The following is a 12,491-nucleotide window of genomic DNA, read 5'->3' as shown; positions in this document are numbered from 1 at the left end:
TTGTGTACTTTTTTGGCTGTGCATAGAATCATGATGTGTGATGATCCCTTCACAGTAAAAACATTGATTTTATGTGATCTGTAAAATTTTCTCTTTTTCCTAGTGAAGGTCTGACTCACCTGTCATCACAGAAAAAGCATTTCTGTGCAAAACATAGTTGTCATAATAGTCTAAACACCTTTCAAATCCACCCTGTGTATGGGGTGTTTCATCATAAAATGTGATGATCCTTTTACAGTAAAAACATTTATTATATGTGATGTGATGTGTTTACTCTTTTTTTCCAGTGATGCTCTGACTCATATGTCATTATAGAACACTGATTCTCAAAGGTTTTTGTTTGCCTGTGATGACTTAATATTCAGGTTGTTGTCCTGAGAATGTAATACTTTTAAAACTTCTCTTTTGGTTAGATTTTTTTTGCCACGCTAGTGGCTAGTAGTTTCAATAACAACTATTGGATCGATTGCATTGACATTTGGTAGAGACATTCATATTGGATGACTTAATAATAACCTTTGTGATCCTCTAACTTTCAGTTTGTCCAATAGGCCTTATTTGTTTTATGGCTAAATATCTGCAAAACTAATGACATTCCCATCCACCTCAGCTGTACTTTATGTTTAGTGCCACATGTTAGTATGCTTACACATGAAACTGAGATGGTGAACATTATAAACATTATACCTGCTATACCAGCAGAATGTTAGCATTACCACTGTAAGCATGTTAGTATGCTGATTTAGCTTAAAGGTACATTGTGTAAGACATGCCAAAATTTTTATTTAAAACATTTTAAAAAATTAAGTACATCACCGGAATGTGTAACAGCTCTAATATCATGGCAAAGACAACTATGTATTGTGTTGCAGAGATTTTGATTGAAGTAAGCATGCAAACAAGCCATCCCCAGCCCTAGACCATCCTGTCATATAGTACCACTTTGTACCTCTGTTTTAGCTGGGAGATGTGTGCGAGCGTTAAGTTTGCTACAATACACAAGCTCTCTTAGTTTTTCTAGTCTAAAGAATATACTAAATAAACACACAAAAATTGTCTTGGTTAGTCTATCCACTGTTCCAAATTCAGCAATTCTGGTGTGGTAGAAATAAACCCTTAATTCATCTAGTTAGATAAAAATCTGCTGTAATAGTGGTCTATTTTGCCACCTTGTGGTTAAAGTATGCCAATGCTGTTGTGATGTTACTTTATGGTTGGCCAACAAATAATGGGATTGTAACCTGTGTGAGTGTTGTACTTCCTGTGGTCGCTAGTAATGAACGTGAGTTAACACATTCCTCTCGGCCTGATTTTTGAGTAACCGCACCACTATATCACAATGGCGACGAGGATATTAAAGAATTCCACTGTGTGAAAGGATTTGAAACGGGAACTGTACACTGGTCGTACAGAAACAAAGGTGTGTTTTTGTGAAGGAACCAGGCACGTGCCGTTACCAGCATCGAACAAACTAACATGGCCTTGCAAGTGGGTTGCGTGGATGAATATAACGAGTCTAAGGAGGATTTTGATACATATCTGGAGCGTCTATAGCAGTGGATGTTGGCAAATGATGTTGAGGATGACTTGAAGGTATTCGGGTTTCTTTGCGTAATTGGAGCGGACACTTATAAGCTGCTGAAGAATCTAGTGTCCCCGACAGTGACCAATCACCCGTGGTGATTGCTGAATGTTTTCGTTTTAAGAAACGTAACCAAAAAGAAGGCAAATCTTTTTCGGATTATGTTGTGGCTTTGAGGCAGTTGTCAGCCACGTGCAATTTTGGACAATATTTGGACGATGCCCTGAGAGTTTGTAAGTGGACTGCGATCTGGTGGAAAATTATCTGACTTTTTCGCGGGCCTGTGACATTGCAGTCCATGGAGCTTGCATCCAAAAATACAATGGAGCTTTCTGGACAGTGTGAACCTCGTCAGGTAAATGCCTTGTCAAGTGTGAAAAGAAAAAAATGAAAAGAAAGGAAAGTTCAGGGGAGAAAATAATACCAGACCAAAAGACCAAAGGGCCAGAAAGGGACAAAACAAGACACTGGAATGCACCAAACATGTTATCGTTGTGGAGGGAAACACTCAGCACATGACTGCAGATTTAAAACTGAAAAGTGCCATGCCTACTCCAAAATTAGACACATCGCCCGTGCTTGCAGAAAGGGAAAAGTCACTTCTCAAACTCAATATGTGGAAACTGAAGGGAGTGCATGTGGATGTAGAGATGATCTCGCAGAGCTTTTTGGAGTGTATGCTGTATACTCTACCTTAGGCTGTGAAAAAGGTTACAAGGTGAGTCTGGCACTGGATGACAAGCCCACAACTATGCTGCTGGACACTGGGTCAGCAGTGTCAGTGGTATCTGACACATTTTACCAGGCAAATCTCGCCAGTTTCCTTTTAAAACGTGCTTTCGGATTAAAGTTGAAATCATACTCAGGTCAAAAAATTGCTGTTCGATGGTACATCATGATACCAGTACAGTATGAAACACAGCAAGTCACTCTACCACTGATCATTGTGAAGGTAAACAGACCTGCTCTGATGGGCCGAACCTGGCTAAAGATGTTGCAGCTGAACTGGAAACAGATTTTCACGGTATAACGAGTGGCAGCGCAGGCCCAGTGAAATCCAGAAGTCCAAGAGGTGATTCAGCGACACCAGGCAGTGTTCTCTGAGGACCAAGGCTGCATTAAAGAATTCAAAGCAAAAATCCGTACCAAACCTGACACCGCACCAATCTTCTGCAAAGCTCGCCCAGTCCGTTATGCACTCAAGGAAGCTGTGGAGAAAGAGCTGGATAGGTTGGAAACGGTGAAAGTGCATTCAAAGTTTGAGAAAAGTGAGTGGGCATCTCCCATAGTCACCGTGCTCAAAGCTGATAAAACAATCAGGATATGTGGTGATTACAAGGTCAGTGTGAATCAGTGTACCGAAGAGGAGACTTACCCCCTACCTAACATGGAGGATTTGTTTGCTACTTTGGCAGGAGGAACATCATTCAGTAAACTTGACCTCTCTCATACTTACCAACAACTGCAGTTAGATGAAGAGTCAGAGAAATATTTGACCATTAACACACACAAAGGCCTGTACAAGTATCACCGCCTCAGCTATGGAGTTTCCAGTGCTCCTGCAATTTTTCAGTCTGTGATGGACCAGTGACATGTTTTTTGGATAACATTCTCATCACTGCTTCTTCGGTGGAGGAGCACTTGAGAAGGCTAGACGAGGTGCTCACACGTCTAGAGAAACATGGTGTCAGAGTGAAACTTTCAAAATGCCACTTCCTTCAGAGCAGCGTGGAGTATCTGGGACATCATATTGACAAGGATGGCCTACACCCCACGGAGGAAAAGGTTACAGCCATCACAAATGCACCAGAACCAACAAACATCACAGAACTGAAGTCCTTCTTATGTCTTCTTTACTCCTACAGCCGTTTCCTGGAAAACCCATTGTAGTGAACAACGGTGTGGATTTGTGCATTTTATATTGAATAAATTTGGAGCTACTCTAAATTCCTTTCTCCTCCCCAGAGAAGAAGGGGAGGGGTCAAAGTTGCTTTCTCTAAGTGCTATCCCGACCATAAAACTGGCACCTTTTTGATCCCGAAGCTGATAACGCGGGGCCTGACTGTTAAACTGAAAAAGGGACACGAACCAGCCATTGGCATTTCCCTGAACAGCCTATCAAAACTGGCCCCCCACACATGTTTCCGTGGCAACTGACCTTATTCTTTGTTTTATTACCACATCAAAGGGATACTCCTTGTCTTACCTAGGTGTGACACAATCCAGGACCGCCGAACTTTGAATGGCCAAAGACTGCAGTCTCCAAAGACTCAAAGCATTTAATTAAGTTTAATTAAATCTTTAGTTACCTGATTATGTTTGCTTCTATTTGAGTAGTTACGTTAACTGTTGTTTCTATACGTTGTTGATATTAGTGCTGAAAAGAAAGTTACTTGTGCAGTGTTTTTATTTTCAGCAAGACACTCCTTCATCTAATGTGATCAATGCTTGTTAATAATACTTTCCTACAAAATTCCTTTAGAAATGATGACAAAAATGTTTTACTATACTCTTAACCGCCAGCTTGAATTTAAGGATGAATCAACAATATTCCCAGTTCCTAAGGAGAGGTGATCTTTGATTAATCTAAGCTTTCCTCATGTAATCTGAGCTCCCCCAAGTGGACAAAATAAGTATTACATGCCCTCGTTGGAAATGCCGTTAAATGTATAATTTTCCTGACCAATAATGTGACAATTGTTTCCTGTTACCAAATGCTTAGAACAGTACAACCGTTTGACCGTTGAGGTTCGATTGTGGAAAATATTTGATTATAATACGAGCAAATAGATTTCTTTTTAGACATTAAGTTTAGAGAGGCAGTCCCTCGGGAAACCTGAGACGCACCCTGGGGAACCACGCCCCAGGCAACAAAAGAGCGACACGCGACCTCGCTTCGCTCTCTTCTCATCGCTGTTGGCTAGACCGGCCTTTTGTTTCGCTTGAAGCTACACACGTGAAGTGCCGAGACATCGATCTGCCCTTCAGTTTGTTTTATTTTCTTTATTTCTTTTGTTTGTTAAAGATATCAGTCCGTTAAGTTACACTGGACTAATTCAGGAACGACCAAGTTCCATTTTAAGCCTTTTTCGTCGAGCCAACTTAACCAAGGTCAGACCAAGCCACGTGGTCTCGCCAGCTACAACGAAGGAAACCTGCAAACAGCCGAATTGCCAGACGGAGGAGGCGTTTTCAATCAGACACGGAGAACCCCGGAGAATCCCTAGCAAAAAGCCAGGATCGCCAGCTAGTGGGACCAGCAACAGGCCAAGCAGGCCGCCGGCAAGCAGTGAGACCTAACACATCTTCTGTGATCAGATATTTCCCTTTTTTAACTCCTAAAATCATAGCATTAGTTTACTTTCATTAGCTCTTCTAGGCCGTATGAGTCAAATGCTTCCCACAATCGAACCTCCAGGCTCATTGTTCAGCAAATGTTTATGTTCCCTGTATCCAACCATCTTTTTATCACATTAGTTAGAGAATAAATTTACTGTAATATAATCAAGAACTGTGTGTGTTGCCTATTTCTACGTCCCTGCCGAGAGAATTGACCCTTTAGATATGAGACTGACTGACTGATTTAAGATAATTGAGCGATTATTAACTAACTGATCACTAGTAATAATTGTATAATTATTAAAACTACCTAGAGGCCCGGAGACGTTCTATACGAAATAAAACTGCTGTGTGATATGCTGTCCCCTATTGTTTTGGAGTATGAATTTGACAGGTTGAGTAGTCTCAATGTTTAAACATTGTACCGTAAAATACCATAACTGAGTACAGCCTCACATAGATGCTAGCATGGCTGTATACTCTTGGTCTTCTTTACATTCTAAAAGATATAAATAACTGAAATCTGTATGACTGCCCCATGTTGTATAATCAGCTATACTGTAAAAAAAAAAAAAATCTGTAATTTTAAAGTTTTATTCCTTTTTATTTTACAGTTTTTTTCCTGTTTTTTTGAAATACATGAAAATATCAACAAATTGCAAAAATAAACTGAATTTACATGTCTAATGTAAAATAACATGAAAAACCTGTAGCTGTGATTAACCATAACATTTCTGTTATTTTAAAGAAAATATTGGGTTTTTTTACATAAACAAACTGTTACAATATATTCAGGAATAACTTAAAAATAAGTTTAATACTGTAAAAACATTTCTAAAACTTGGTGCAATTAGTAACAGTTAACTGTAACAAAAAACATTTGTTCTGTAACTTGACATAGATTTTCTTGTTAATTGACAAAAAACGCCTAAAATTACATACCCAAAATGAATCAGGAATAACTCCTCAACCATTTGACCTAGATGCATAATTCTAGTCTCCTTTGAAAAGTCAGAAGCTAAGGAATATGAAGCCATTGTGTATTAATATATTTATTTTACTTTTACAGACTACATGGAGATGCAATAAAGAAAAAATCTGATATTTTTATCCTCGCCTGGTAAAAAAAGCTATATTTTGATGCAATAAACCATCAAAACCATCCTGAGTTAGCTTTTAATGAAACTGAATATCTTCTAATACACCTAGAATGCAATTGTAACTGTAAATCTGATGAAAATAAACTAAAATACAACAGTTATCATACAACATTTTCAAATATATATATATATATTTTTCCATATTTTGGCAATATTTATTGTTAAAATGCTGACTTTTATTGATAGATATCTTTAAAACACTTTTTCAGTCCATACAACCTATTTCCAAATGCCAAAACATTGAAAAAAACAGGAGTATTCATCAACATTCCTGTCACCAAAAGCACTCCCACGCTGTAGATTTAGAAGGGAACATCCCACAGTGATGGGGGGGTATCAATCGATCCGGCTTGAGCAGACCTTTAATTTGATACCCTGCATGTCTATATATCTCCAACGGATCGGCCACAAAATGGCAAAAAACACCGTATGTTCTCAAGCAGCATGTTTCCTCTCTGCAGAAAAGACGACAGCAGGCAGGCAGCTTGCAGGTATTGCACAATAATGAAGATGGCGGGTTTCGGAATTAAAACGGCGAAAAAAAAATATATCAATAATTTTCATCGCCCAGAGCACCATCGCCCCCATCTGCTTTCAACAGCTTAATTATGGATATTTGGAAAATAAAAACATTGAATAAATGTTATTTTAATCAGTATATAGTGTCTACAAGTATTGTTAAACTCTCGACACAGTTTTGATCATTAGAAACAGCCATAATTACTGTAATTTCACAGCTTTTGACTTTTATTATAATTCTTAGATTACAAGTTAGATTAACATAGTATATAATTGCCTCAAAATGGTAAAATTCCAGAAAGGTAATATTTTATTGTTAAATGACAGGCGTTCGCACCTTTTAATGGGGTTTAAAAAGAAAACTTCCTGTAAAATTACGGGTTTGTGATGAAAAATTTATTTTAATGGCATTTTACAGATACTTGATTGAAGAGTCTTAGCTATAGGTGTATTATCAAAACCTAAAGTAAACATATTTAAATCCTGTTTTTTCATAATTAAAAATTATCGAGCTATCTCTCCCCTCGACTTGCGTCCTCCCTGGAGAAGCCGGCGTTACCATCCAAACCATGTCGCGCCACATCCACGCTCGTGGGGAAGGCGTACATGGCAGCGGGCCAGGCAGGTGAGAGCTTGCACACCATGGCGGTGCTTCAAGCCTACCAAGCCGACCTGCTACAGGAGATGGTTCAGAGGGGGGGTCCCTCTGAGGAAGATCTGGTGGAACCCGTGCTGGGAGGGTCTTGTCGCCGGCTGGTCATTTCGACAGACGCCTCCCTCACGGGCTGGGGCACGGTCATGGGCGGCCGCTTTGCAAGGGGATCCTGACAGGTGCATCAGTCCGAGTGGCATATCAACTGTCTCGAGATGTTGGCGGTGTTCCAGGCTCTAAGGAGTTTCCTGCCCGATCTCCAAGGCCACCACGTCCTGGTTCGTTCCGACAACACAGCGGTGGTGGCCTATCTGAATCACCAGGGCGGTCTGCGCTCGTGCCCTCTGTACAGACTGGCGCGTCAGATCCTCCTGTGGTCCCAGCAGAGGTTACCATCGCTCAGGGCGATGTATCTCCCGGGGACGCAGAATCAGGGAGCAGACCTGCTGTCGAGGCAGGGACTGAGGCCCGGGGAATGGAGACTTCACCCTGAAGTGGTGGTGCTCTTGTGCGAAGAGTTCGGCCCCATAGACGTGGATCTGTTTGCATCTCAAGAGACTACGCACTGCCCGCTATGGTTTTCTCTCGTTCCTCCAGCCCCGTTGGGTCTGGACGCCATGGTACATTCGTGGCCGAGGCTACGTCTGTACGCTTTTCCCCCAGTCGCTGTCGGCGATGTCGGCCTACTGCTCGTAGCCCCGTTCTGGCCAACCCGGGTGTGGTTCTCGGACATCATGTCGCTCCTGGACGGCCCGCCGTGGCAGGTCCCTCTGAGGAGAGACCTGCTGTCCCAGGCGCAGGGCCGGGTTCTTCACCCTTGCCCCGCCGTATGGCGGCTGTGGGTCACACACAATGAACACACACACACACACATACACACACACACACACACAGCTGATTACCAGTTTTTATTAAAGGAAAATCTAGTATTTGCAGGTGTTGTATCATTCTTTTTAACAATATATTGATTACATTAACACGATTTTTATGTGAAATTATATAGTAAAACTCAATTAAAAGCAGCACTCTACTATACATTTAACCCTGATTATTTGTATTATAGCAGTGTTCAACTATATTTAAAGCTACTTTAATTGTTTTTAGAGGTGTATATGTTAATTAAACAATAAAAGCCCCTAAAATTGCACAAGATATTATGTAAAATTAAAGTTACAGACTTGTCATTATGGAATATTACCATATTTTTACGAGTGGGTTATTTACTGTTATATTACAGTATTTTTCTGGCGTCCCAGCTGCCAGAATATTTCCGTTCTTTTAGGAGTTGGTTATTTGCTGTTATGCAAGGGTATTTTTCTGGCGTCCCAGCTGCCGGAATTTTTCCGTTCTTTTACGAGTTGGTTATTTATTGTTATGTAACGGTATTTTTCTGGCACCCCAGCTGCCGGAATATTTCGTTTTTTTCACTTTTTCTTTAACAGGGTATTTCAACACCTTACCTCAATCCTAATACTGAATTGAACACAACTGTGCAACGAGCCTTGCTCAACTGTCAATTACATGCATCTGCAAAATGATATTTTAGATCTGCTCCGTCACCCATTGAATGGTAGCAAAAGCTTCGAAACTTCAGAGGATATATTATAATAAAACAATATAAAAATGGCGTTAACAAGCAGAGTTGCATTGCAAATAAAATGTTTAATTTATGACATGACATGCTTGTTTTTTTTTCCTTTTTTGTTTGACCTAATATTTCTCTAAAATACAAAGATATAAGCATGCAACTTCACTGATCTGCTGATCTGGTCACTGTATTTCTGCTACACTACCCCACTGACGCTTTTGGTTACACTTTTCCAACTCCACTTTCATAATAATAAGCGCATCAAACATCAATTGGTGGAAAAGAAATCGTACTGGCCTTCAAATTAACTTCAATGATAATGGGTACAAAACAGTTGTCTTTCTTGCCCACTATGGTAATGTTTTTATTGTAGGACAGTCTTATTCATGTGTCTGCATTAACATCATCTTTTATATACATGGTGACATATATAAGGAAGGTTATCCAGATGTTTCAAGATTACAGTAAGTCTGCCATCTGTCCATGTTGGAAATAGTTTTGCTTTAAACCAGACCCAAAATATACAACATCAACACTATCGCCACTGGTTAACTGGGGCTCTTTTTTTCAATTTTATTGAGTAACCCTGGCTATCTCATAGAACTTTTAATCCTTGACAAAGCAGAGTTCTAAGCTTAGATCTTTACTTACAGCCATTTTGCACCTCCAAAGTCTAGACTAAAATCAAAAGGTCATTAGGGGTTTTCCCTCAGGGTCCCGTGTAATGGTGATCCAGCCATTACAGAACAAGGAGGAGATCAGTAAGGAGATCAAACAACTCAAATCAGTTCTTTTTTAGAGCATAAATAGGTACAATTGCAACTACTCCTTCCAAAAAACATCCGTTTAGTATTTCTCTAGGGTTTTTGATCAATATGACTCAGGAGCTACTTGAACAGGTGGTGGAATTTTCTTGCCTTCAGCAGATCAGCAATGACACATTTCAGCAATGACGAAGCAGTGCTATTATTGCTGCATTTATTTTGGTAATAAAGAATCACTCTGAATATTCAGTTGAATCTCAACTCTAATTAATTACTTTACACTTCAGTGTTGTGAAACTTTAACGCATTTTAGAAACCTCACACACTGTTTGTGTTAATGTGTAGGTTCTCCCATGTATGGCCCTGAGCACCACACAATAAGTGTATGAAAGGAATAGATTTACTGTATGGAGGTTCTAGTAAGCCTAGCAAGATAATATTGACTAATTCAGAGATGTATTGCTGTTGATTTATCAACACATTTGAAAAGCATAGTCATACAGTGAATACATAAATTGAAACCCAAAGAAAGGGTGAAAAACCTCTTAATAATGTGTGTTGAGGAAAGATAGTGATGGCCATGATTCTGTATTGATCGGCACAGACAGGGTCAATATAACACCACACCTGCTGGAGGAAGATGGGCCTTAAATGTCTGTGTTTAAGTGGACTGTAACAATTACATTTATCAAATACAGGTCTTCGCCCTACATCTTACTGAGTGCATTGAAATTATAAATAGGACATTTGCTTGAACAAAATTGCTCTTCACAGGCATTCAGCAGATCTGATTCTTCACTTTTTCGATTTCCATTGGGGGGTTTGAACAGTAGTAATATCGCTACAAAATGATTTTTAATTTTTTTGTTTTTAAGCCATAATTACATTATTCAGTGTTTTGTTCTTAAGAAAATCACTCTTGCTGTATCTTTTCTATCTAATTATACAAAGTCTAACCATACAGACAGTGTGGTTAGACTTTGGCTTCTTAGTGGCCGTGTTTTAGCATGTTGAAACCAGCACAACGCACAGGAGGTTGTTTCTAGGTGATTCTAAATTGTACATGAACCTATATCCTACAATGTACAACCTACATTTCTCTGTGGCACAATAGAATTTCATTAATTTCTGCATTTACATTTAGATACCTCACATGAGATATATGTAGTTTTCAATGGCCACTAGCAGTGCGGTTTTCTGATTGCAAACCTGTTGCGTGTTTGTACGCGTGCTCGAACTCATGAGCGAGCATAATAAGAATCCATGCTCGTTGCATGACAACGTTACATTGACTGCATTTAGCTGATGTGATACATCAGCATTAACTCCCATGCCGCTTTTTAATAACTATTTGTGTATCTTTTACCGGACGCTCAGCAATGTGAGCACAGCTAAATTTATTGGATGATAACGAAAACAGTTGGTGAGCTAGACTAAATATTATAAATGAAATTGTTGCCACAGTTATAACAGTTAGACATAACAGTTACAGTATGTAACATTATTGTAGTGAATGGGTCTTCCACTGTGTTGTTCTGTGAAATTATCCTGCACTACTGAATATTATGTGGGTCACGTAAGTTAAAGTGACTGAGATGGTGGAGAAGCTGTGTACCAGAGTATCGGTAAAACAACAATAGATTTTAATTGAATGTTATGAATAGCGGCACATCTGTGTCAACATAGCTGGCTGCCCCTGCCTTGCTTCACTAGGCCTACAGACTATTATAAACCAATCGCTCCACATCTTGTAGGCTAAAATCAACACTTTTACATAATACCAGTGATACACAGGATAGTAATGGGTCGAGTTAGCTGGTGAAGTAATGATGGAATATTGGAAAGCCATACAACTAAGTTATAGTATTTTGCACTGGATAACTACTCAACGTTAGCCGACGAGCTAACATTATCTAACTTGAGCCAACTTAAGTATGTTTTCCAGTAATGTTAGTTTACCTGTCCAATAGGATGAAAGCCAAGTCTGGGTTGGTCAGTTTCAAAACAAAGCGGAGGTCTCTCCGTGACTGAAGACTTTCTGATTTCTGTGTTTGCACCCAACGTCAATCTGATTCTCATTTGGCCTGAAGTGCTCCAGTATATAAAACTTTATTGTTGGTTTTTATCCTTGCGTGGAGTTTCTGTTGGAGTCTGTGTTGTGCTGGGAGTCGTTTATTGGTTTTAGCAGACTCCATCTCATTAGCTGAGGCATTGTTTCTGTATGTTTGGTACAGATTCAGCAGAGGAGAGGCTCTGGAGCGTGCATGCCTGAAAATCCGACCCTGTGTCTTCGCATAGGAATAGGCATACTGGCCCTCAGAGGTAACAGAAAAACCTGGAAAGTGGACCGCGCAACTTTTAGTCCTAGGAACTACTTTTCAAGCAATGAGAAGGTTCCTTTAGCCCATTGTTGTCTGTGTTTCCATGTCAGTCTAAAGACCTATTAGACTCTAAAGAAAGATTAGGCAAGTTAGTACCATGTACCATTTATTTTTATCAATAAAAATGGTCACAGCTGCATAACTCTATTGTTTTAACTTATTAAACACATCAGCCGCAATTCAGCGTAAGGACCTTTACTTGTTTTAACCTATGCAATCTCAATATGGTTTTAAAAACTGAGCTTTCCGGTGTATAATATTGAACTTGGCAGCCACTACTTCCTCAGAGCATTGTAAATGAAAGAATATTGTAACACAAGCCTAAACATTGCCTTTTTACATTTACGTATAGTATAGTTTAGGAGTTAAATTTTTTATATCATCTGATTTCTCCCAAATTGATCATCTTGTTGATAGTGCTGCAGGCTCGCTGCGAATGACATTTGACTCTGTTGCCCCTCTAAAAAAGAAAATACTAAAACAAAGACGATCAGCTCCATGGTATA

The sequence above is a fragment of the Micropterus salmoides genome, unplaced genomic scaffold (assembly GCF_014851395.1).
Source record: "Micropterus salmoides isolate LMB-PRFRI ecotype aquatic unplaced genomic scaffold, ASM1485139v1 Ms_hic_scaffold_6, whole genome shotgun sequence".
Taxonomy (NCBI): Eukaryota; Metazoa; Chordata; class Actinopteri; order Centrarchiformes; family Centrarchidae; genus Micropterus; species Micropterus salmoides.
Note: the sequence above shows the minus strand (reverse complement) of the source record.